At 36.9% G+C, this 25,114-nt stretch overlaps 1 long non-coding RNA gene and 1 pseudogene across 1 annotated transcript in view; one reads left to right on the top strand and one right to left on the bottom strand.

Annotated features, from left to right (window-relative positions):
• The window catches only part of LOC116583175, a 45,330-nt gene extending 24,166 nt beyond the window's left edge, over window positions 1-21,164 (top strand). Inside the window, exon 3 of the long non-coding RNA XR_004282637.1 lies at window positions 21,084-21,164. This is a non-coding gene — a long non-coding RNA (uncharacterized LOC116583175). The remainder of the gene's footprint in view (window positions 1-21,083) is intronic.
• LOC116583738 lies at window positions 10,056-10,274 on the bottom strand (annotated as a pseudogene).
• Window positions 21,165-25,114: the final 3,950 nt, after the last annotated feature.

Below are 25,114 nucleotides of genomic sequence, written 5' to 3'. Positions count from 1 at the left end.
TCCCAAAACCAGACAAAAGACCCCATCAAAAAGGAGAATTATAGACTAATAACCTTGATGAACATGCATACCAAAATTCTCACCAAGATACTAGCCAATATGGTTGAACAGTACATTAGAAGGATTATTCACCAAGACCAAGTGGTATTTATTTCTGGGCTGCAATGTTGGTTCAACGTTCACAGATCAACCAATGTGATACATCACATTAACAAAAGAAAGGACAAGAATCATATGATTCTTTCAATTGATGCAGAAAAAGCATTTGATAAAATACAGCATACTTTCTTGATTAAAACTCTCCATAGTATAGGGATAGAGGGAACATAGCTTAATATCATAAAAGCCATATATGAAAAGGCCACCGTGAATGTCATTTTCAATGGGGGAAAAAACAGAGCTTTTCCCCTAAGGTCAGGAACACAACAAGGATGTCCACTCTCACCACTGTTGTTCAATGTAGTATGAGAAGTACCAGCCTCAGCAGTCAGACAACAAAAAGGAATAAAAGACATTCAAATTGGCAAAGAAGAAATCAAACCCTCACTCTTCACAGATTACATGTTACTTTATGTGGAAGACCCAAGAGACTCCACTCCAAACTTGCTAGGACTCATACAGGAGTTCAGCAAAATAGAGGATATAAAATCATTGCACAGAAATCACTTGCATTTCTATACATTAACAACGAGACAGAAGAAAGAGAAAGTAAAGAACTGATTGCATTTACAAGTGGACCAAAAACCATAAGATACCTAGGAATAAACCTAACCAAAGAAATAAAGGATCTGTACTCTAAAAACTACAGAACACTTATGAAAGAAATTGAAGAAGATACAAAGAAATGGAAAAACATTCCATGCTCATGGATTGGAAGAACAAATATTGTTAAAATGTCTATGCTACCTAGAGCAACCTACATATATAATGCAATTCCTATCAAAATACCATCAACATTTTTCACAGAGCTGGAACAAATAATCCTAAAATTTCTTGGAACCAGAAAAAAAACCTGAATAGCCAGAGGAATATTGAAAAAGAAAACCAAAGCCAGTAGAATCACAATGCCAGACTTTAAGCTCTATTCAAAGCTGTAGTCACCAAGACAGTATGGTACTGGCACAAAAACAGACATATAGATCAATGGAACAGAATAGAGAGCCCAGACATGGACCCTCAACTCCATGGTCAATTACTCTTCAACAAAATAGGAAAGACTATCCAATGGAAAAGGACAGTCTCTTCAATAAATGGTGCTGGGAAAACTGAACAACCACATGTAGAAGAGTGAAACTGGACCATTTTTTTTAATTTTTAAATTTTCCAGTATCATACCTTTTAATTAATTATTTATTTTTTATTATTTTAGTCACCATACAGTACCTCATTAGTTTTTGATGTAGTATTCCATGATTGTTTGCATATAGCACCCAGTGCTCCATGCAATGTGGGCCCTCCTTAATACCCATCCCCGGGCTCACCCATCCCACTACCCCCTCCCCTCTAAAACCCTCAGTTTGATTCTCAGAGTCCATAGTCTCATGTGGTTTGTCTCCCCCTCAATTCCCCCCCACCTTCATTATCCCCTTCCTTCTCCTAATGTCCTCCATGCTATTCCTTATGTTCCACAAATAAGTAAAACCATATGATGATTGACTTTCTCTGCTTGACTTATTTCACTTAGCATAATTTTCTCCAGTCCCATCCATATTCATGCAAAAGTTGAGTATTCATCCTTTCTGATGGCTAAGTAATACTCCATTGTATATATGGACCACATCTTTTTTATCCATTCTTCTGTTGAAGGGCATCTTGGTTCTTTCCACAGTTTGGCTATTGTGGACATTGCTGTTATGAATTTTGGGGTGCAAATGGCCCTTCTTTTCACTACATCTGTATCTTTGGAGTAAATACTCTGTAGTGCAATTGCTGGGTCATAGGGTAGTTAGCTCAATTTTTAACTTTGAGGAAACTCCACACTGTTTTCTAAAGTGACTGTACCAACTTGCATTCCTACCAACAGTGTAAGAGGGTTCCCCCTTCTCCACATCCTCTCTAACATTTGTTATTTCTTGCCTTGTCAATTTTTGCCATTCTAGCCAGTGTAGGGTCGTATCTCAATGTGGTTTTAGTATATGTGCTGCCAAAGAGCACTTTCAATGTGGTTTTGATTTGAATTTCCCTGATGGCTGCTGCTGATGAACATTTTTTCATGTGTCTGTTAGCCATTTGTATGTCTTCTTTGGAGAAGTGTCTATTCATGTCTTCTGCCCATTTTTTAAATTTGATTATTTATATTTTGGGGGTTGAATTTGAGAAGTTCTTTATAGATCTTGAATATCAGCCCTTTGTCTGTAGTGTCATTTGCAAATATGTTCTCCCATCCTGCAGGTTGCTTCTTTGTTTCGTTTATTCTTTCCTTTGCTGTGTAGAAGCTTTTTATCTGGATGAAGTCCCAAAAGTTCATTTTTGCTTTTGTTTCCCTTGCTTTTGGAGACATGTCTTGAAAGAAGTTGCTGTGGCCAGTGTTGAAGAGACTACTGCCTATGTTCTCCACCAGGATTTTGATCAATTCCTATCTCACCTTGAGGTCTTTCATCCGTGTTTAGTTTATCTTTGTGTATGGTGAAGAGAATAGTTGAGTTTTATTCTTCTGTACATAGCTGTCAAAATTTCCCAGCATCATTTATTGAAGAGACTGTCCTTTTTCCATTGGATATTTTTTCCTGCTTTGTTGAAGATTATTTGACCGTAGAGTTGAGGGTCCATATCTGGGCTCTCTGTTCTTTTCCATTGGTCTATGTGAAACTGGACCAAAATGGCTTGTATCAAAAAGAGAAGAAATAGGGGCACCTGGGTGGCTCAGTTGATTAAGCATTTGCCTTTGGCTCAGGTCATAATCCCAGGGTCCTGACAGTGAGTCCCACATTGGGCTTCTTGCTCAGCAGGGAGCCTGCTTCTCCCTCTGCCTGCTGCTTCCCCTGTTGTGCACTCTCTCTTTCTAACAAATAAATAAAATCTTTTAAAAAAGAAGAAAAATGAAGAAATAACAAGTATTGGCAAGGATGTTGAAAAATGGAACTCTCATGCACTATAATTGGGAATGTGAATTGGTGCAGTGACTATGGAAAACAGAATGGCGACTCCTCAAAAAATTAAAAATAGGAATACCCTACTACCCATTAATTTCACTTCTGGATATTTACCCAAAGAAAACAAAAACACTAATTCTAAAGGATATATGCACCTCTATATTTATTGCAGTGTTATTTGCAAGAGCCAAGATATTGAAACAACCTGTGTCCATTGGTAAATGAATGGATAAAGAAGATATGGTATACATACACAATAGACTAATAGTCAGCCATTTAAAAAAATTAAATCTTACCATTAGTGACAACATGGATGGATCTAGAGGGTATTATGCTAGGTGAAATAAGTAGAGAAAGAAAGACAGGTACCATATGATTTCATGTATATATGGAATTTAAAACAAAACAAATTAGTAAACAAAAGAGAAAGACTCATAAATACAGAGAGTAGACTGGTGGTTCCTGGAGTTAAAGGGGGATGGGTAAAATGAATGAAGAGGATTAAGCAGTACAATCTTCCAGTTGTAAAATTGATAAGTCACAGGGATAAAACTACAGCATAGGGAATAGAGTCAATAATATTATAGTAACTATGTATGGTGACAGATGATAACTAAATTTATCATTGTGAGCATTTTATAATTTACATAACTATTGAATCACTATGTTGTACACCTGAAACTAATATGCTATTATATGTCAACTATACTGAAAAAGAGAAGGCTATTATGGTGCTCAATGAGGTCTTCTGATTTGCAGCAATAGTCTAGATTGATTTTCCAAAGAATATTATATTGGATAGACCACTGTTTCTCTTGAGAGGTAAAATGAGTACCATGGTCAGGGTCAATAATGTTTGGTGATCCAAAGGGAACAAGAACAAATTTAGTAAGGAAAATATTACCTGTTTTGAAGAGAAATTCTGGGTTGGGGTCACCAAGAGGAGTCCCATGTAAGTATCGATGATTTTTTATTATTACTTTCAATTAGTCAATATATAATAGTACATCAGTAGTTTTTGATGTAGTGTTCAACAATTCATCAATTGTGTATATGATTTTAATGGCATATCTGGAAATCCCAACAGAAGGGAGCAGTGGGCTGATGAAATCAATACACCAAAACAGAAGTATGGTTGGTTTCCCCTGGAGTATATCCCCCTCTGGATGGTCTACATTGTTTGGTATATGAGCAAACCAACAAACTTGACTGCCACTGAAGACTGAGGGAGTCGCTTCACTTGAGCCCAAGTTATTAAGGCTGAATTCTCCAATGACCTGAGGTTGTGTAGATCCATTTTGTGCGCTAGTAGGAAAAGTTAATACCCTGAGGAGTCTGTACCAGGCAGATTGTGGAGGTCTTAGTGAGAGATTCTAAAATATTGTTGAAAATGTCTTCTAGTGTGCAGTGGTTAGTATAAGCAGAAATGTGAGTAACAATAATAGAAACTGGGGACTCTGTTAATCACTTCCATATCTGAGTGCCCCAGAAGGACTTGCCTTTTATGAGAACATTGTCCCTTAGCCACTGGCCAGACCAAACCACAAGGCCACTAACAACAACCCAGTAGTCTATGAAAATGTGGAGTTGTGAAAAGCCCTTTTTTGCTTCCTTAAGGGCGAAATGAACAGCTACAAGTTGCATCAACTGGGCTGAACCTGGAGTGTCCTCCTCAACTAGTCAGGTGCTTAAGGCTAGGTAGAATGCTATGGTCTTCCAACAAGCTGCATTGTGTACAGTGTTGTACAAAGGTGTATGTTCTACCATCAGTAAACAATATTGACCCCCATCTGTCTCTGAGAATTGGTCCTAAGGGGTTCCCCAAGCAGCCAGAAGAAGAGGAAGCAGGGTGCTACTATCAATTCCTCAATGCTTTCAGGCAAGGGACTGACCATGAGGGAAGCCACATCCCCTTGTTATTTGGCAAGGCCTCTGACATCAGGTTTAGCCCTCTCCTAAAGGTACCATTTCCATTTTATCAAGGAGGCATCAGTGGTCATGCAGAGTTTCTACTGGGAGGCATTTCTCAGGACAATAAAGGAGCTCAGGTCTGAGTTATTACCCAGTGGGGGCCAGTTTAGGCCTCAGTTTCTGAAAGAGCCCAACAGGATGACAAAAGCTGGCATTCAAGGGGAGTATATCAGGTTGCCACTGGAAGTAGGCAGTTAGTTGAAAACCCCATAGGAAGCTAGGTAGATTCTTGTTTGGTCCAGAAACTCCAGGAGGCATAGTCAGTTGTGGTCTCATTTGGAATGCGGAGCTAGGTAGGACCAAAAGTAAGACTTACTGAACTGCCTGCTGGGCAGGTTCCAAAGCACAATGCTGGGCTTAATCCCAATGGAAGGTGGTAGAATTTTATGTGCTTGCATATATAGGGTAAAGCATTAGTGAGGTATGAGGGATGTGTTGCCTCCAGAATGTGAGAATTCCTAGTATGTGTTGTGACTGTTTTGAGGGTAGTGAGTGGTTTAATGGTGAATAAGTGATGTTTGACTGTTGGAGAAATTTCTCAGCCCTCAGAAGACTACATGATGCCCAGAAACTTGACAGATGAGGCTGGACCTTGGGACTTGTGAGGCGCAATTGTTGATGTAGCTAGTCTGTGAGGGTGTGTAAATTTTCCTGTACTTTCTCAGAAGAACTCCTCAGCGTAATACAATGCCAAAAAACAGTACCTTTCCAATTGTGAGGGATGTAAATACTGGCATCAGAGGTTATGAACAATTGCAGAGCTATTTAAATTTCCTATGAGGAGACCCATAAATATATATTGAGCCCCTTCAAACATGAAAGAAAATTGGTTTTGGAGTTCATTTGCAATGGGAACAGAAAATAACATATTAGCAAGGTCGATGACCCATGGATGCTTCTTGGGCCATTGTATGTTCCCAATCAATTCTATAATAATATGAATTGGAGCCTTAATTGGAGGGGGTTTCAATAGCCAATTATGAGATTTTGTTCATTAGTGCCTGGCTTAAATGCCATCCAAATGGGGCTGTCAAAAGGGGAGATTATGGGCTTAATGACTCCATTCTCAAGCAAAATTTTAATGACAGGTTATAGACATTCAATGTCATCTTTAAATCAGTTATTGGGAAGTGTTTGCCATCTTGATCTGAGGAGGGAGAGTCGCTGGCATCCATTTGGCAAGTCCTACCAGGAAAGCCAAGAATTTGGGCTTGTTCCATATAGCATGGCATTATGTCAAATGCCTCCATGCCTATAATAGGGAGAAAAGAACCAGGGTGGGGAGGCACCACCAGAGGAAGCTGGTTAATTAAGGTGAATGGTCTTATATACCTGAATGGGTTTGTACACTAGCAATGCTCTTTAGGTGCATTTGTGGAATTTGTGGAATTTGGTGGGATTGCCTGGAATGACAGTGACTGGGGCCCCAGGGTCTAACAGGGCCAAGAAGGGCTGCATTTTCTTAGAGAGGTGGGGAGGGTCACAGGGAAAGGGAGAGAGGATCCCAAGCAGGTTCCATGTCTGACTTGGGGCCCGATTGCACAAACCTGAGATCATGACCTGAGCCAAAATCAAGAGTGGGACACTCAACTGACTGAGCCACCCACGTGCCTCAGGACTGTGCATTTTTATCGTCTCAATGGATTACTAGAGTGGTATAGAGATGATTGTCCCCAAAAGGTGGGACAAGCCCCAAGGAACCATCAATTTCCTAGGGTAGGGGGTTAGATGTCTTCCAGTCTTGGAGGTCAGGGAAGGGGGAATAAGAGTAGTGGCACTAGGTTGAGGCCACAGTGATTAGAGGGTGGCTGTGTGACAAGAGGATGGATGGCAGAATAGGACTGTAGCTGCAAGAATACTACTTTTAGGGCCCAGGGTTTAGGGACTGGCTGTCCAGAGGTAAAGTGGCCAGGAACATCAAGTTTTTGTCACTCCCAGTAGAGGTTTGCCTGTGTTTTCTCATAAGGGGCAAAATTAGGTAAGGGTTTATTGGAGATGGGTGGGGAGTCCTTTTTGTTGAGGGAAATTTGTCCAAGGGAAATTTCTGGGGCAGCATATATGGAAGGGCATAACTCTGGTGTATCTGGGTATCTGGGCAGGATCTCACCATGTCTAGCAACCATATCAATGTCCTCCAGTACCTTTAATTTTAATTTTATTTTTATAATTTTTAGTTTCAAGTTTTTATTTAAATTCCAGTTAATTAACATATAGTGTAATATTAGTTTCAGGAGTAGAATTTAGTGATTCATTATTTATATACAATACCCAGTGTTCAGCGCAAGTGCTCTCCTTAATACCCATTTAACCCATCTCCCCACCCACTTCCCTTACAGCAACCCTCAGTTTGTTCTCTATAGTTGAGTCTGTTTTATGGTTTGACTCTCACTACCCACCCCCTGCCCGTGTTCATCTGTTTTGTTTCTTAAATTCCATGTATAAAGTGTGCCTTGGTGTTAAGCATCTGACTTTTGATTTTGCTTAGGTCATGATCTCAGAGTTGTGGGATTGAGCCCCACCTCAGGGTCCATATTCAGCAGGGAATCTGCTTGAGATTCTCTCTCTCCATCTCTCTCTGTCACCTCTCCCTGAGCTCTCTCCCTCTCTCTCTCTCAATTAAATAAATCTTTAAAAAATTCCACATATGAGTGAAATCATATAGCATGTCTTTCACTGACTGACTTATTTCACTTATGTGTTACCAGAAAAATCTGTGGATGATGCCCCTGTGAGCCTTCTTCATAGGCAGCCACTTCCCTTCCCAGGGTGTTCCAATCCACCTCTTCAGGACTGGAATCAACCTTCGCTACAACAATATGGAGAGTCTTTGGAAAAAGTCCCTACACCTCTGGAGCACAATACAGGAGCCTTGATATGTTGGTGTGCCAGGCACTAGGCAATGTTCAGGAATCTTCATAGGGCTTTTGCATTTATCAAGGAGCTAGTATACCTCCTTGGGGTCCTTAGGAGATGCTGGCACCATATTTTCAGGACTTTTATATTTGTCCATTAATATTTTAGCAACATCACACCAGGGATTGGACCCATAATATCACATCAGGTCAGGAGATGAAGAGCAACAGCATGAATTTGAAGCGCCAAAGCAGAGACATTAGGTCTCTGCTGCATTTCCCTTTTCATGGTGCCACTGGTCTCCTGTTGCAAAGCTATTTTACTCATCTGGGTTGACACACAGTCCTTGCTGAACCCACCAATTCAGCAGTCACAGGCAGAGATCTCCCTCCCCTTTACCTAGGGTAGTATCTATTCCTCATGCCTTTAGTGGTGAGATTTTCCTTGTGTGGTGACAATAACTTTGTGATCCACTCCCCCACCTCTTAGCTCTTCTTGGCCTTGAGGCATGAAGGAACTTCACACATATTAATAGTCAATTAAGTGGTCTAATTGTCTCATTGGTCCACATGGCTTTGATCACGCTGCTCTGGGGAGATTGTTGAGTTATTATGGCAATGGTGACATTTTAGGATGGATACTGCAGACAACACACAGCTGAGGCAATATGCAAAAGCACATAGCAGTGTGAGAGACCACCAGTAAGCAGTGTTACCCACCTGGGTTAACCAGTTATTAAGTCAGTTGCAGCTAAAGGGCATTTCCTTCAGTTAATAACAAGAGCAATCATTGCAATCCTGCTGCTAGGCAGCTTTCTGTCAGTCTCAGCCTATTAATAGTGATGCTGTCAATTAGGAATCCCTGGGGGCACTCACCTGGGCCCATACAACTTGTGTTGAGCTCTACAAGCACTTCTCCTAACCAGAGTCAGTATTGTGGCTGGACCAGCCCTTGTGGTTCTTATGATTACAGGATGCACTTCAGAACAACCATCAGGGAACTTTGAAAAAAACATTCTTTACTCATTAAGACCTGGAGAGTACATGGCACACCAGAGGCCGCATAGCAATGCTGCAGGTAAGAAAGAGAGAACACGGACCTGGGGCTCCCCAGTTATTGGGGCTGAAGGTGGGGTGCCTAGCATTTCAGGTGTTCACTCTGTATTGGTGATTTAAAACATAAGATTGGGAATTAAAACACAGGAAGGGAAATGTAGGGTCACTCAAGTGGTCAATTACCTAAGTCAATCAGGGCTTTCTAAAATGGGAATTTCATGGGTAGAGCAGCTGGGCTCTTTATCTAGTTGTATAGTTGTCAATATGTTTCCTTGAGACAGATGTCTTTAAAATGGATGCCTTGGGCGCCTGGGTGGCTCAGTGGGTTAAGCCGCTGCCTTCGGCTCAGGTCATGATCTCAGGGTCCTGGGATCGAGTCCCGCATCGGGTTCTCTGCTCAGCAGGGAGCCTGCTTCCTCCTCTCTCTCTCTCTGCCTGCCTCTCTGCCTACTTGTGATCTCTCTCTGTCAAATAAATAAATAAAATCTTTAAAAAAAATAAAAAATAAAATAAAATGGATGCCTTGGCAATCAAAAGCTTAATGTCAGGCACTAACATTACAAATTTACACACTAAAGTGTACACTTACAAGTGGTTAAGATGGTAACATTTATGTTATGTGCTTTTATAATAAATAAATCACATAATTCCTTCAGCTTCATTTTTCTTTTTAAAAATTGTCTTGGCTATGTTATTTCCTTTGCATTTCTTGTATAAATTTTAGAATCAGCTTACCTATAGCTACAAAAAACCCTGCTGGAGTATTTTTTTAATTTAAATTTTGTTAGTTAAGATGCAGTGCAATATTGGTTTCTGGAGTAATATTCAGTGATTTGTCACTTATATACAACACCCAGTGCTCATCATAACAAGTGCCCTCTGTATTGTAACTGCATTAAAACTTACAGATCAATTTTGGAAGACTGACATGGCTGTAATGCTGGGTCTTCAAATTCATGAATATGACATGTCTCTCCATATATGTAGCTTTTCTTTATTTCTTTCATGAGTATTTTATACTGCATATAGTTTGTTAGAATTACACCTACATACTTTATATGTATTTGAAGCTTTTATAAATGGTATTTTTAAAAATATTTTTAAATTTTTTTAAATTTATTTTTTATTTTCAGCCTAACAGTATTCATTATTTTTGCACCATACCCAGTGCTCCATGCAATCCATGCCCTCTATAATACCCACCACCTGGTACCCCGACCTCTTACCCCCACACCCTTTCAATTAGCAATAATCGCGCCTCGGATAAACCTCATTGGCTATGATACTGCCACTGCGCAAAGCTCCCCCACCCCTTCAAAACCCTCAGACTGTTTTTCAGAGTCCATAGTCTCTCATGGTTCACCTCCCCTTCCAATTTACCCCAATGGTAAATGGTATTGTTTTTAATTTCAGTTTCCAAATTGTTCATTAGTAATTTATGAAAATATGATTGACTTTTATGTGTTGAGTTTATATCTTGTCACCTTGCTAAATGAAATTATTTCCTGGAGGGTTTTTTTTTGTAGATTCCTTAGGACTAACTATATAGACAACCATGTCAATGAATAGAGTTGGTGTTATCACTTCCTTTATAATCTGTATGCCTGTTTTTTATTGATTTAAAATATCTTAATATAACATCTTGTCTTTTTGTTATAATTTGAGACATTGTAGTAAAAATCAATTTGCTAATTTTGTTTCATGAACATTTATCTTTAAATACTGAGGCATTTGTTAACAGACCCAATAAAATTATTCATTTTTGATAGAGGACTATATTAGATATTTGTTGAAAAATGTGTTCACTCTTTCAATGTGTGTTAATAATTTAGTTTCCTTATCAGTTTCAACATATTGTGAATAGTAGTTAGAAACATTTCATCCCTTTTAAAGAAGCTGACATAGACTGCTCATTAATATTACCTGCCTTTCTGGTTACTTTTATATTTAGGTAAAATAGAACTATATTCTGGGATATTGACATATCCCAATTATTTGTCATTTCAGTATGAAATTTAAAATCACACCAACCATTTGTACTCCGTAAAGGACAATAGCATGTACCTTTATTTATAATGGTAAGGGACAAAGACAAATAAAGTTTTAATATGGTGTAGTTCACATTAAAAAAAAATTAATTAATATATTAATAAACAGTTTCACAATCTTAGAAACAATGTAGAATTAAATAAAGTCAATGTTTTGTTTAATGAACAATTAGAAATAAGATATTTTCTGCCTCCTAGATAACTGGATGTCTGTAATCATATCTATAGAACGTGACTACTAAAAATGTTTTTAGTTACTAAATCCATGGATATGATATATAACTTTACATGGATACAGTTTATAACTTTAAATATTTTTCACTATAAGTAATTTTAAAATGTCGTTTTTAAAAAGGCCTTTTAAAATAGCCTTTGAGTTCAAGGCTTGCAATGTTTGCTAACAAATGATTACTTGGGCTTCAAAGTATCTGAAAAATTTTAACTGAATTTTCCATACATTTTATACCTGTAGTTTATTAAGCATTGTTTACTAGTCAATATAGACATTCCACATTGGTAAATTCATGCATGTTTTTCTTTGGATTTTGAAATCTTGCTGTCTTAGAAGAAAAATTGAAGATGGATTTTAGTTTTTATGATCTTCATTTGTTTCTTTAAATAAGAATTTAGTGGTCCCAAAGGGCTCAGAATTTAGCATTATTGTTAACTTAATATTTTAAAAATAAGCATGATTATAAATTGACAATATTTCAGGTGTATTGGGTTAAATAAAATATATTTTCAGAAATGTCTGTTCATGTCCTCTGCCCATTTCTTGATTGGATTATTTGTTCTTTGGGTGTTGAGTTTGCTAAGCTCTTTATAGATTTTGGATACTAACCCTTTATCTGATATGTCATTTGCAAATATCTATCCATTCTATCAGTTGTCTTTTGGTTTTGTTAACTGTTTCCTTTGCTGTGCAAAAGCTTTTGATCTTGAGGAAATCCCAATAGTTCATTTTTGCTTTTGCTTCCCTTGCCTTTGGCGACGTTCCTAGGAAGAAGTCGCTGTGGCTGAGGTTGAAGATGTTGCTGTCTGTATTTTCCTCAAGGATTTTGATGGATTCCTTTCTCACATTGAGGTCCTTCATCCATTTTGAGTCTATTTTTGTGTGGGGTGTTAGGAAATGATCCAAGTTCATTTTTCTGCATGTAGCTGTCCAATTTTCCCAATACCATTTGTTGAAGAGGCTGTCTTTTTTTCCATTGGACATTCTTTCCTGCTTTGTCAAAGATTAGTTGACCATAGAATTGAGGGTCTTTTTCTGGGCTCCCTATTCTATTCCATTGATATATGTGTCTGTTTTTGTCCAGTGCCATACTGTCTTGATGATGACAGCTTTGTAATAGAGCTTAAAGTCTGGAATTGTGATGCCACCAACGTTGGTTTTCTTTTTCAACATTCCTCTGGCTATTCGAGGTCTTTTCTGATTCCATATAAATTTTAGGATTATTTGTTCCATTTCTTTGAAAAAAAAAAAAAAGGATGGTATTTTGATAGGGATTGCATTAAACATGTAGATTGCTTTAGGTAGCATAGACATTTTCACAATATTTGTTCCTCCAATCCATGAACATGGAGCATTTTTCCATTTCTTTGTGTCTTCCTCAATTTCTTTCATGAGTACTTTATAGTTTTCTGAGTACAGATTCTTTGCCTCCTTGGTTAGATTTTCTCCTAGGTATCTTATGGTTTTGTGTGCAATTGTAAATGTGTCAACTCCTTAATTTCTCTTTCTTCTGTCTTGCTGTTGGTGTATAGAAATGCAACTGATTTCTGTGCATTGATTTTATATCCTGACACTTTAGTGAATTCCTGTACAAGTTCTAGCAGATTTGGAGTGGAGTCTTTTGGGTTTTCCACATAATGTATTGTATCATATCTGCAAAGAGTGATAGTTTGACTTCTTCTTTGCTGATTTGGATGCCTTTAATTTCTTTTTGTTGTCTGATTGCTGAGGCTAGGACTTCTAGTACTATGTTGAATAGCAGTGGTCATAGAGAACATCCCTTCCATGTTTCTGACCTTAGTGGAAAAGCTCTCAGTTTTTCTCCATTGAGAATGATATTTGCTGTGGACTTTTCATAGATGGCTTTGATGATATTGAGGTATGTACCCTCTATCCCTACACTTTGAAGAGTTTTGATCAAGAAAAGATGCTGTACTTTGTCAAATGCTTTTTCAGCATCTATTGAGAGTATCATATGGTTCTTGTTCTTTCTTTTATTAATGTATTGTATCACACTGATTCATTTGTGGATATTGGACCAACCTTGCAGCTCTGGAATAAATCCCACTTGGTCATGGAGAATAATCCTTTTAATGTACTGTTGGATCCTATTGGCTGGTATTTTGGTGAGAATTTTCGCATCTATGTTCATCAAGGATATTGGTCTGTAATACTCTTTATTGATGGGCTCTTTGTCTGGATTTTGGATCAAGGTAATGCTGGCCTCATAAAATGTGTTTGGAAGTTTTCCTTCCATTGCTATTTTTTGGAACAGTTTCAGGAGAATAGGTATTAATTCTTTTTCAAATGTTTGGTAGAATTCTCCTGGGAAGCCATCTGGTCCTGGGCTCTTGTTTGTTGGGAGATTTTTGGATGGGTGCTTCACTCTCCTTACTGGTTATGGGTCTGTTCAGGTTTTCTATTTCTTCCTGGTTCCATTTTGGTAGTTTTTAGTCTCTAGGAATGCTTCCATTTCTTCCAGATTGTCAAAGTTGCTGGCATAGCGTTGCTCATAATGTATTCTTATAATTGTTTGTATTTCTTTGGTGTTAGTTGTGATCTATCCTCTTTCATTCATGATTTTATTTATTTGGCTCCTTTCTCTTTTCTTTTTGAGATGTCTGGCCAGGGATTTATCAATCTTATTAGTTCTTTCAAAGAACCAGCTCCTTGTTTCACTGATTTGTTCTATTGGTCTTTTTTTGTTTGTTTGTTTGTTTCTATTTCATTGATTTTTGCTCTTCTCTTTATTATTTATCTTTTCCTGCTGGGTTTAGGCTTTCTTTGCTGTTCTTTCTCCAGCTGTTTTAGGTGTAGGGTTAGGTTGTGTATTTGAGACCTTTCTTGTTTCTTGAGAAAGGCTTGTATGGCTATATACTTTCTTCTCAGGGCCGTCTTTGCTGTGTCCCACAGATTTTGAACAGTTGTGTGTGTGTGTGTTTTTTAAAAGATTTTATTTATTTGTTTATTTGTCCGAGAGAGAGAGAGAGAGTGAGAGAGCAAGCACAAGCAGAGGGAGAAGCAGGTTCCCTGCTGAGCAAAGAGCCCAATGTGGGACTCAATCCCAGGACACTGGGATCATGACCTGAGCCGAAGGCAGCTGTCCAACAAACTGAGCCACCCAAGCATCCCTGAACAGTTGTGTTTTCATTATCATTTGTTTCCATGAATTTTTTCAATTCTTTAATTTCCTGGGTGACCCATTCATTCTTTAGTAGGATGTTCTTTAGCCTCCATGTATTTGAGTTCTTTCCAACTTTCCTCTTGTGATTGAGTTCTAGCTTCAGAGCATTGTGGTCTGAAAATAGGCAGGGAATGATCCCAATCTTTTGGTACCAGTTGAGACCTGATTTGTGACCCAGGATGTGATCTATTCTGGAGAATGTTCCATGTGAACTAGAAAAGAATGTGTATTCTGTTGCTTTGGGATGGAATGTTCCGAATATATCTGTGATGTCCATATGGTCCATTGTGTCATTTATTTCCTTTATAGGCCTTTATTTCCTTGTTGACCTTTTGCTTTGATGACCTGTCCATTTTAGTGAGGGAGGTGTTAAGGTCCTCTACTGCTATTGTATTATTATCGAGGTATTTCTTTGATTGTTATTAATTGGTCTATATAGATGGCTGCTCCCACATTAGGAGCATAGATATTTAAAATTGTTAGATCTTCTTGTTGGACAGACCCTTTAAGTATGATATAGTGTTCTTCTTCCTCATCTCTTATTATAGTCTTTGGCTTAAAATCTAATTTATCTGATATAAGGACTACCACCCCAGATTTCTTTCGATGTTCATTAGCATGGTAAATTGTTTTCCACCCCCTTTTTCCACCACCTCACTTTAAATCTGGAGGTGTCTTTGGGTCTAAAATGAGTTTCTTATAGACAGGATATTGATGGGTTTTGTTTTTTTATCCATTCTGACATCCTGTGTCTTTTGGCCCATTTATATTCAGGGTAACTATTGAAAGATATGAATTTACTGCCATTGTATTGCCAATAAGGTGACTATTACTGTATATTGTCTCTCTGTTCCTTTCTGGTCTACTACTTTTAGGCTCTCTCTTTACTTAGAGGACCCCTTTCAATATTTCCTGTAGGGGTGGTTTGGTGTTTACAAATTCTTTCAGTTTTTGTTTGTCCTGGAAGCTTTTTATCTCTCCTTCTATTTTCAATGATAGCCTAGCTGGATATAGTATTCTTGGCTGCATGTTCTTCTCGTTTAGTGCTTTGAATGTATCATGCCAGCTCTTTCTGGCCTGCCACATCTCTGTGGATAAGTCTGCTGCCAATCTAATATTTTTACCATTGTATGTTACAGACTTCTTTTCCCAGGCTGCTTTCAGGATTTTCTCTTTGTCACCAAGACTTGTAAATTTTACTATTAGGTGACGGGGTGTGGACCTATTCTTATTGATTTTGAGAGGGGTTCTCTGCACCTCCTGGATTTTGATGCTTGTTCCCTTTGCCATATTGGGGAAATTCTCTCCAATAATTCTCTCCAATATACCTTCTGCCCCACCCCTTATTCTTCTGGAATCCCAATTATTATAATATTGTTTCATCTTATGGTATCACTTATCTCTTGAATTCTCCCCTTGTGGTCCAATAGTTGTTTATCTCTCTTTTGCTCTGCTTCTTTATTCTCCATCATTTGGTCTTCTATATCGCTAATTCTCTCTTGTGCCTGTTTTATCCTGGCAGTAAGAGCCTCCTTTTTTGATATCACCTCATTAATAGTTTTTTTGATTTCAGCTTTTTTAGATTTTAGTTTTTTTATTTCTCCAGAAAGGGCTTTTATTTCTCAAGACAGTGTTTCTCTAATATCTTCCATACCTTTTTTGAGCCCAGCAGCACCTTGAGAGTCATCATTCTTAACTCTAGATTTGTCATATTACCAATGTCTGTATTGATTAGGTCCCTAGCCTTTGGTTCTACCTCTTGTTCTTTTGTGTGTGTGTGTGTGTCTGTGTGTGTGTGTGTGTGTGTGGTGAGTTTTTCCACCTTGTCATTTTATCCAGATAAGAATATATGAATGAGAAAATAAAATACTAAAATGGTGGCAAAGACCCCAGAAAAATGTATGCTAACCAAATCAGAAGAGACTCCAAATTGGGGGGAAAAGTGTGGGGGTAAAAAGAAGTTTAAAAAAATTTTTTTAAATAATTAAAAAGAATATATATATTAGACTGATGAATAGAACAGAGCCATTCTGTTGATTTTGGGTGTATTTTGGTCTCTTAGAAGAAATTACCTCCCAAAATTTTAAAGTAAGAAAAACTTATGTATATACAAAAACAGGGGTAAACACAATGAAGGGATGGAATATGACTGTAAAGGTGAAAATTTAAAAAAAAATTCTAAAAAAAGAATTGATAAGTTGGTTGGAAAAAGAAAGAAAAAGAAAGTGGAGAAAATTTGCTTAGGCTGGAGACTAGAACAAAACCCTGTGCTAGATTGAGGGTATATTTTGATCTATTAGAAGAAATTGTATCCCAAACATTTTTAGGTGAAAAAACACTATATGTATACAATAAATAAAGTTAGATACAATGAAGGATAAAATATGACTATAATAATGAAGGTTTATAAATTTTTTTTGAAAGTTATTTGTAAAATAAACTTTCAGAAAGTGGTTGGTTTTCTGTTTCTGGAATTGCTGCTCTTCTTCTCTTTGATCTCCTGTTGGATTTGTAGGTGTTTGGAATGGTTTGATAACTATCTAGCTGAACTCCTGTGACCTGATGTCATCTCAGTCTGCTACTCCTTTGCCATCTTTTTTTTTTTTTTAAAGATTTTATTTTTAATTTGACAGAGAGAAATCACAAGTAGATGGAGAGGCAGCCAGAGAGAGAGAGAGGGAAGCAGGCTCCCTGCTGAGCAGAGAGCCCGATATGGGACTCGATCCCAGGACCCTGAGATCATGACCTGAGCCGAAGGCAGCGGCTTAACCCACTGAGCCACCCAGGCACCCCACTCCTTTGCCATCTTTCCATAGTTACCTTTTTTATGTATCACTTAAGGTCTACTCTCTTAGCAAATTTCACATACAAATATGGTTTTATAAACTGTAGTCATCATGTACATTATAGCATGTACATTATATTCCTGGGACATTGTCATTTAAAACTGAAGTGTTGTACTCCTTGATAAGCATGACTGCATCTATTTCATCCATAAGGCCCTAGTAACCATACATCCACTATCTGTTTCTATAAGTTTTTTTCCCATTAGATTCCATAAGTAAATGAGACCAAACAGCATTTAATTTCATTTAGCATAGTGTCCTCTAGGTTCATCAGTGTAGTAGCAAATTGCAGTATTTCTTTCCTTTTTAGGGCTAAATAATATTCCATATTGTGTGTGTTTGTGTATGTGTACACACACTTCATCTTCATCCATTCATTCATTGATGGACACTTAAATCATTTCCATCTCTTAACTATTGAGAATACACTGTAGTGAATAGGGAAGAGCAGATATGTCTTCAAGATACTAATTTAGGGGCGCCTGGGTGGCTCAGTGGGTTAAGCCTCTGCCTTCGGCTCAGGTCATGATCCCAGGGTCCTGGGATTGAGCCCCACATTGGGCTCTCTGCTCGGCAGGGAGCCTGCTTCTGCCTCTCTCTGTCTGTCTGTCAGCCTACTTGTGATCTCTGTCAAATAAATAAATAAAATCTTTTTTTTTTAAGATTATTTATTTATTTATTTGACAGACAGACCTGAGCCAAAGGAAGAGGCTTAACCCACTGAGCCACCCAGGTGCCCCTAAATAAATAAAATCTTAAAAAAAAAGGAAGAATACCCAACTTTTGTAGCAACATGGACGGGACTGGAAGAGATTATGCTGAGTGAAATAAGTCAAGCAGAGAGAGTCAATTATCATATGGTTTCACTTATTTGTGGAGCATAACAAAAAGTATGGAGGACATAGGGAGTTAGAAGGGGGTTGTGGGAAATTGGAAGGGGAGGTGAATCATGAGAGACTATGGACTCTGAAAAAACAATCTGAGGGGTTTGAAGTGGTGGGGGGTTGGGAGGTTGGGGTACCAGGTGGTGGGTATTATAGAAGGCATGGATTGCATGGAGCACTGGGTGTGGTGAAAAAAAAAATGATACTGTTATGCTGAAAATAAATAAATTAAAAAAAAAGGTACTAATTTAATTTCTTTTAGATATATACCCAGAAGTGGGATTGCTAGACCATACGGTAGTTCTATTTTTACTTTTCTGAGGAATCTCCATACTGTTTTCCATAATGGATATACGAATTTACATTTCCACCAACAGCGTACAAGGGATCTGATTTCTCCGTATTTCCACCAACAACTGTTATCTCTTATATTTTTGGTAAAAGCCATCCTAACATACATGAGGTCATATTTCATTATGGTTTGATTTGCATTTCCCTGGTGATTAGTAATGTTGAGCATCTTTTCACGCCCTTGTTTACCATTTGTGTGTCTTCTATAGAAAAATGCTTATTTAGATCTATTGGCCTTTAAAAAAGGATTTTATTTATTTATTTGAGAGAGAGAGCATGAGTGAGAGAGAGCAGGGGAGGGGCAGAAGGAGAAGGAGAGAGAATCTCAAGCAGACTCCCTGCTGAGTGGGTAACACCACACCGGTCTTGAACTCATGACTCTGAGATCATGAACTGAGCCAAAATCAAGAGTCTAACACTTAAATAACTGAGCCACCCAGGTGCCCCTCCATTGCCCTTTTTAAATCAGAGTATTTGTTATTTTGCTATGGGGTTGTATAAGATCCTTATGTTTTGGATATTAACCTCTTGTCAGATATATGGTTTATAAATACTGTCTTCATATGATGTCTTCATATGATGTCTTTTTGTTTTTGTTACTTCCTTTGCTCTACAAAAGCTTTTTAGACTGATGAAGCCCTACTTATTTATTTTTGCTTTTATTGCCTGTGTTTATTGTGTGATATTAAAAAAAATCATTACCAAGACACTGGTATCAAAAAACATTTTATCTATGTTTTATCTAGGAATTTTATAATTTCAGGTCTTACATGTAAATCTTTAATCCATGTCAGTATAATTAAGTGGTATAAGGTAGGAGTCTAGTTTCATTCTTTTGCCTGTGGATAGCCAGTTTTCCCAGCAAAGTTTCTTTTTTTTTTTTCAAGATTTTATTTATTTATTTGACAAAGAAAGACACAGCGAGAGAGGGAACACAAGCAAGGGGAGTGTGAGAGGGAGAAGCATGCTTCCTGCTCAATCCCAGGACCCTGGGATCATGACCTGAGCTGAAGGCAGACGCTTAATGGCTGAGCCACCCAGGGCCACCCCCAGCAAAATTTCTTGAGGAAACTATCCTTTTCCCACTGTGTGTCTTGGAGCCCTTGTCAAAGTTTAGTTGACCATATATGCATGGGTTTATATTGGAATCTCTATTCTAGTCCATTGATCTATGTATCTATTTTTATGCAAGTATCATACTGTTTTGATTACTATGGCTTTGTTATATACAGGAAGTAAAATGCCTCAAAGTAAAATGCCTCCACCTCTGTTTTTTACTTTGTCTGTTAAGGATATTTTGCTCTTCTAAACAAATTTCATGATTATTTTTACTATTTCTGTGAAAAAATGCCATTGAGAGTTTGATAGTGATTGAACTTAAACTGAAGATCCCTTTGGGTAGTTATGCATATTTAAATAATACTAGTTTTTCTAATCCATGAACATGGATTTTCTTTACATTTATTTGTGTCTTTCCCAATTATGACCTATTTTTTAAGTTTTTATTTTCATTCCAGTTAGTTAACATTAAGTGCTAGTTTCAGGTATATGATATAGTGATTCAACAATTCCATACACCACCCAGTACTCATCATGACAAGTGCACTCCTTAATTGCCATAACCTACTTAACCCGTGCCATCCCCCCAACTCCCCTTTAGTAGTGATCCCCTTATTCTCTATAATTAAGAGTCCATTTCTTGGTTTGTCTCTCTCTCTCTGTTTTCCCCGTTGCTCATTTGTTTTGTTTCTTAAATTCCACATACGAGTAGAATCATACGGTATTTATCTTTGATCTGTTTCACTTAGCATAATACTCTCTAGCTCCATCCATGTTATTGCAAATGGCAAGATTTCTTTAGTTTTTATGGCTGAATAATATTCCATTGTATATATACACCACATCTTCTTTATCCATTCATCAATTAATGGACACCTGGGAGGCTTCCATAATTTGGTTACTATAAATAATGCTGCTATAAACATTAGGGTACATTAATCACTTTAGTGTTTTTGTATTCTTCAGATAAATACCCAGTAGTATGATTGCTGAATGGTAGGGTACTTCTATTTTTAACTATGAGGAACCTCCATATTGTTTTCCACAGTGGCCACGCCAGTTTGCCTTCCCACCAACAGTGCATGAGTGTTCCTTTTTCTACACATCTTCGCCAATATCTGTTGTTTCTAGTGCTGTTGATGTTAGCCATTCTTACAGATGTGAGGTGATACTTCGTTGTAGTTTTGGCATATTTCCCTGACTGATGAGTGAGGTTGAGCATCTTTTCCTGTGTCTCCTGCCATCTGGGTGTCTTCTTTGGAGAAATGTCTATTTATGTCTTCTGCCCATTTTTTAAACTGGATTATTTTATTTTTCATATGTTGAGTTTTATAAGTTTTTTATATATTTTGGATACTAACCCTTTAGCAGATATTTCATTTGCAAGTATGTTCTCCCATTCTACAGGTTGTCTTTTAGTTTTATTGATTGTTTCCTTTCCTGTGCAAAAGCTTTTTATTTTAATCCCAATAGATTATTGTTGTTTTTTTTTATTTCCCTTGCTTCAGGAGACCTATCTGGAAAGAAGTTGCTGAGGTGAAGTCAAAGAAGTTACTTCCTGGGTTCTCTTCAGGATTTTTATGGTTTATCTATTACATTTAATCCATTTTGAATTTATTTCTGTGCATGATATAAGAAAGTGGTCCAGGCTCATTCTTTTACATGTTGCCATCCTGTTTTCCCAACACTATTTGTTAAGAGACTGTCTTTTTCCCATTGGATATTCTTTCCTGCTTTGTCGAAGATTAATGGACCACATAGTTGTGGGGTTATATCTGGGTTTTCTATTTTGTTCTGTTGATCTTTGTGTCTATTTTTGTGCCAGTAACCATACTGTTTTGATTCCTATAGCTTTATAATATACATTGAAGTCCAGAATTATGATGCCTCCAAGCTTTGCTTTTCTTTTTCAAGGTTGCTTTGGGTATTTGAGGTTTTTTTTTTGTGGTTCCATACACATTTTAGCATTGTATGTACCAGTTCTGTGAAAAATGCTGTTGGTGTTTTGATAGGGATTGCATTGAATGTGTAGATTTCTTGGAAGTAGTACAGACATTTTAACAATATTTGATCCTCCAGCCCATGAGCTTGGAATGTTTTTCCATTTCTTTGTGTCATTCCCAATTCCTTTCAGCCTTTTAAAAATAGTTTTCAGAGTATAGGTCTTTTACCTCTTTGGTTAAGTTGATTCCTAAGTATCTTATTACTTTGGGTGCAGTTGTAAATGGGATTGATTCCTTAAGTTCTCTTTCTGCTGCTTCATTGTCGGTGTACAGAAATGCAACTGATTTTTATATGTTAATTTTATATTCTGCAACTTTACTGAATTTGTGCATCAATTCTAGCGGTTTTTTGGTGGAGTCTTAGGGCTTTTTTTTTTATATAGAGTATCAGTCGTCTGTAATAGTTTGCAAAATGTTTGGGTTCCTTACTAATTTGGATGCCTTTTATTTTTGTGTGCTCTCTGATTGCCATGGCTAGGACTTGTAGTACTATGTTAAATAACACTGGTTAGCGTAGACATCCCTGTCTTTTTCCTAACTGTAAAGGAAAAGCCTTTAGTTTTTCCACATGGAGGATGATAGTAGCTATGGGCTTTACATGTATGGCCTTTATTATGTTGAGGTATGTTCCCTCTAAACCTACTTTGTTGAGGTTTTTTTTAAAAAATCATGAATGGATGTTGTACTTTATCAAGTGCTTTTTCTGCATCCTTTCTCATCCAGTCTGAACCAATCATATGGTTCTTTTCTTTTATTAATGTAGTATATCATGTTGATTGATTTGCAAATATTAAACCACCACTGCAACCCAGGAATAAACCCCACTTGATTGTGGTGAATGATTTTTAAAAATGTATTTTTTGAATCAGTTTGCTAGTATTTTGTTGAGGATTTTTGCATTTGTGTTCCTCAGGGTTATTGGCCTGTAGTACTCTTTTTTAGTAGAGTCTTTATCTCTTTTATATCAGGATAATGCTGGCAGCATAGAATGAATTTGGATATTTTCCTTCCTTTTCTGTTTTTTTTTTTTGAATAGTTTGAGAGGAATAGGTATTAACTCTTTTATAAATGTTTAGCAGAATTTGCCTGTGAAGCCATCTGGTCCTGGACTTTTGTTTGTGTTCTTTGATTACTGGTTCAGTTTCTTTGATCTATTGGAGGATTGATTGGAGGATTTAATCCACTTGCATTCTGAGCTTATCTGTCTGTTCAAGTTTTCTATTTCTTCCTGTTTCAGTTTTGGTAGTTTATGTGTTTCTAGGAATTTGTCCATTTCTTCTAGGTTGTCCAATTTGTTGACATCTAGTTTTTCATAATATTCTCTTATAATTGTGTTTCTCTGGTGTTATTTCTCCTCTGTCATGTGTGATTTTACTTATTTGGGTCCCTTCTCATTTCTCTTGGTAAGTCTGGCTAGAGGTTTTTCAATTTTATTAATTTCTTCAAGGAACAAGCTTCTGGTTTCATTGATCTGTTCTATTATTTTCTTTGTTTCTATATCATTTGTTTCTGTTCTCATCTTTTTTATTTATTTCCTTCTTCTGGCTTTAGGCTTTGTTTGTTGTTCTTTTTCAAGCTTCCTTAGGTGTAAGGTTAGGTTGTTTATTTGAGATTTTTCTTGCTTCTTGAGGTAGGACTGTATTGCTATAAACTACCCTCTTAGGACCACTTTTGCTGTGTCCCAGAAGTTTTGGATTGTGGTATGTTGTCATTTTCATTTGTTTCCATATACTTTTTAAATCCTTCTTTTAAAAGAAATTAATTTTTTTAAAATTCTAGTATAATTACCATATAGTGTTACATTAATTTCAGGTATACAATATAATGATTCAACAATTACATATATTACACAGTGCTCATCATGACAAATGTACTCTTAATCCTCTTCACCTATTTCTCCCTTTGTCCCATCCACCTCTCCTCTGGTAACCACCAATTTGCTCTCTATATTTAAGGGTCTGATTTTTTTTTTCATTTATCTCTTTTTTCTTTGTTTGGTTTCTTAAATTACACATATGAGTGAAATCACACACTATTTATCTTTCTCTCCCTGACTTATTTTACTTAGTATTATACTCTCAAGATCAATCCATGTTGTTTCAAGGGCAAGATTTCATTCTTTTTTATGGCTGAGTAATATTCCATTTTATACATAGTACCACAACTTCTTTATCCATTCATGCATGAATGGACACATGTGTTGCTTCCATGTCTTGCTATTGTATAAATGCTGCAATAAACAGGGGTGGACATATCTTTTCAAATTAGTATTTTTGTATTCTTTGGATAAGTATCAGTAGTGGAATTACTGGATGATATGATACTTCTATTTTTAATTTTTTGAGGAATCTCCATACTGTTTTCCACAGTGATTGCACAAGTTTCCATACCCACCAATGGGGCACAAGGGTTCCTTTTTCTCCACATCATTGCCAGTACTTGTTGTTTCTTGTGTTTTTGGTTTTAGCCATTCTGATAAGGATAAAGGGATATCTGATAAGGATGAAGGGATAGCTCATTGTGGTTTTCATTTGCATGTTAAGAGACTCCCAACATTTAACACCTAAGTAATTAATACAAGTCCCTAAACAAAAATAATTATACTATTAATTCCTTCTTTTATTTCCTGGTTGACCTATTTGTTATTTAGTAGCATGTTGATTACCTCCATGTATTTGTGGTCTTCCCAGATTTTTTCTTGTGATTGACTTCTAGTTTCATAGTGTTGTGGTCAGAAAAGATTCATGGTATGACTTCCCTCTTTTTGAATTTGTTGAGTTTTTATTTTTTTTTTAATTTGTGGGCTAGTATGTGATCTTATCTGGGGAATGTTCCATGTGCACTTGAAAGGAACATGTATTCTGCTATTTTAGGGTGGAATGTTCTGAATATATCTGTTAAATCCATTTGGTCCAGTGTGTCATTCAAAGCCACTCTCTTTTTTGATTTTCTGTTTGAATGATCTGTCATTAATGGAAGGAGGGTGTTAAAGTCTCTTTCTATTATTATATTATTATCAATGAGTTCCTTTATGTTTGTTACTAATTTTATTATATATTGGGACCGCCCAAGTTGGGTGCATAAATATTTATAGCTATATCTTCTTGTTTGATTTTCCCCTTAATGATTATATAGTGTCATTCCTTGTTTCTTTTTACACTCTTTATTTTAAAGTGTAGTTTTCCAATATAAGTATTGCTACTCTGGCTTTCTTTTAGCATTCATTTATGTCATAAATATTTCTCTATCCCTTCACTTTTAATCTGCAGGTGTCTTTAGGTCTACCATGAGTCCATTGTAGGCAGCATATAGATGGGTCTTTTTTTTTTTAATCCATTCTGATACCCTATTTCTTTTGATTGGAGGATTTAATACACTTGCATTCTGAGCAATTATTGATATATATGAATTTAGTGCTATTTTATTACTTGTTTTGTCATTGTTTCTGGAGATTTTCTCTGATCCTTTTTTATCTTTGTTACTTTTTGGGGGTCTCTCCTTTCTACTCAAAGAGTAGCCTTTAATATTTCTTTAAG

The sequence above is a fragment of the Mustela erminea genome, chromosome X, assembly GCF_009829155.1.
Source record: "Mustela erminea isolate mMusErm1 chromosome X, mMusErm1.Pri, whole genome shotgun sequence".
Lineage (NCBI taxonomy): Eukaryota > Metazoa > Chordata > Mammalia > Carnivora > Mustelidae > Mustela > Mustela erminea.
The sequence above is the reverse complement of the archived record's forward strand: the minus strand, read 5'-3'. Positions and strand labels throughout refer to the sequence as shown.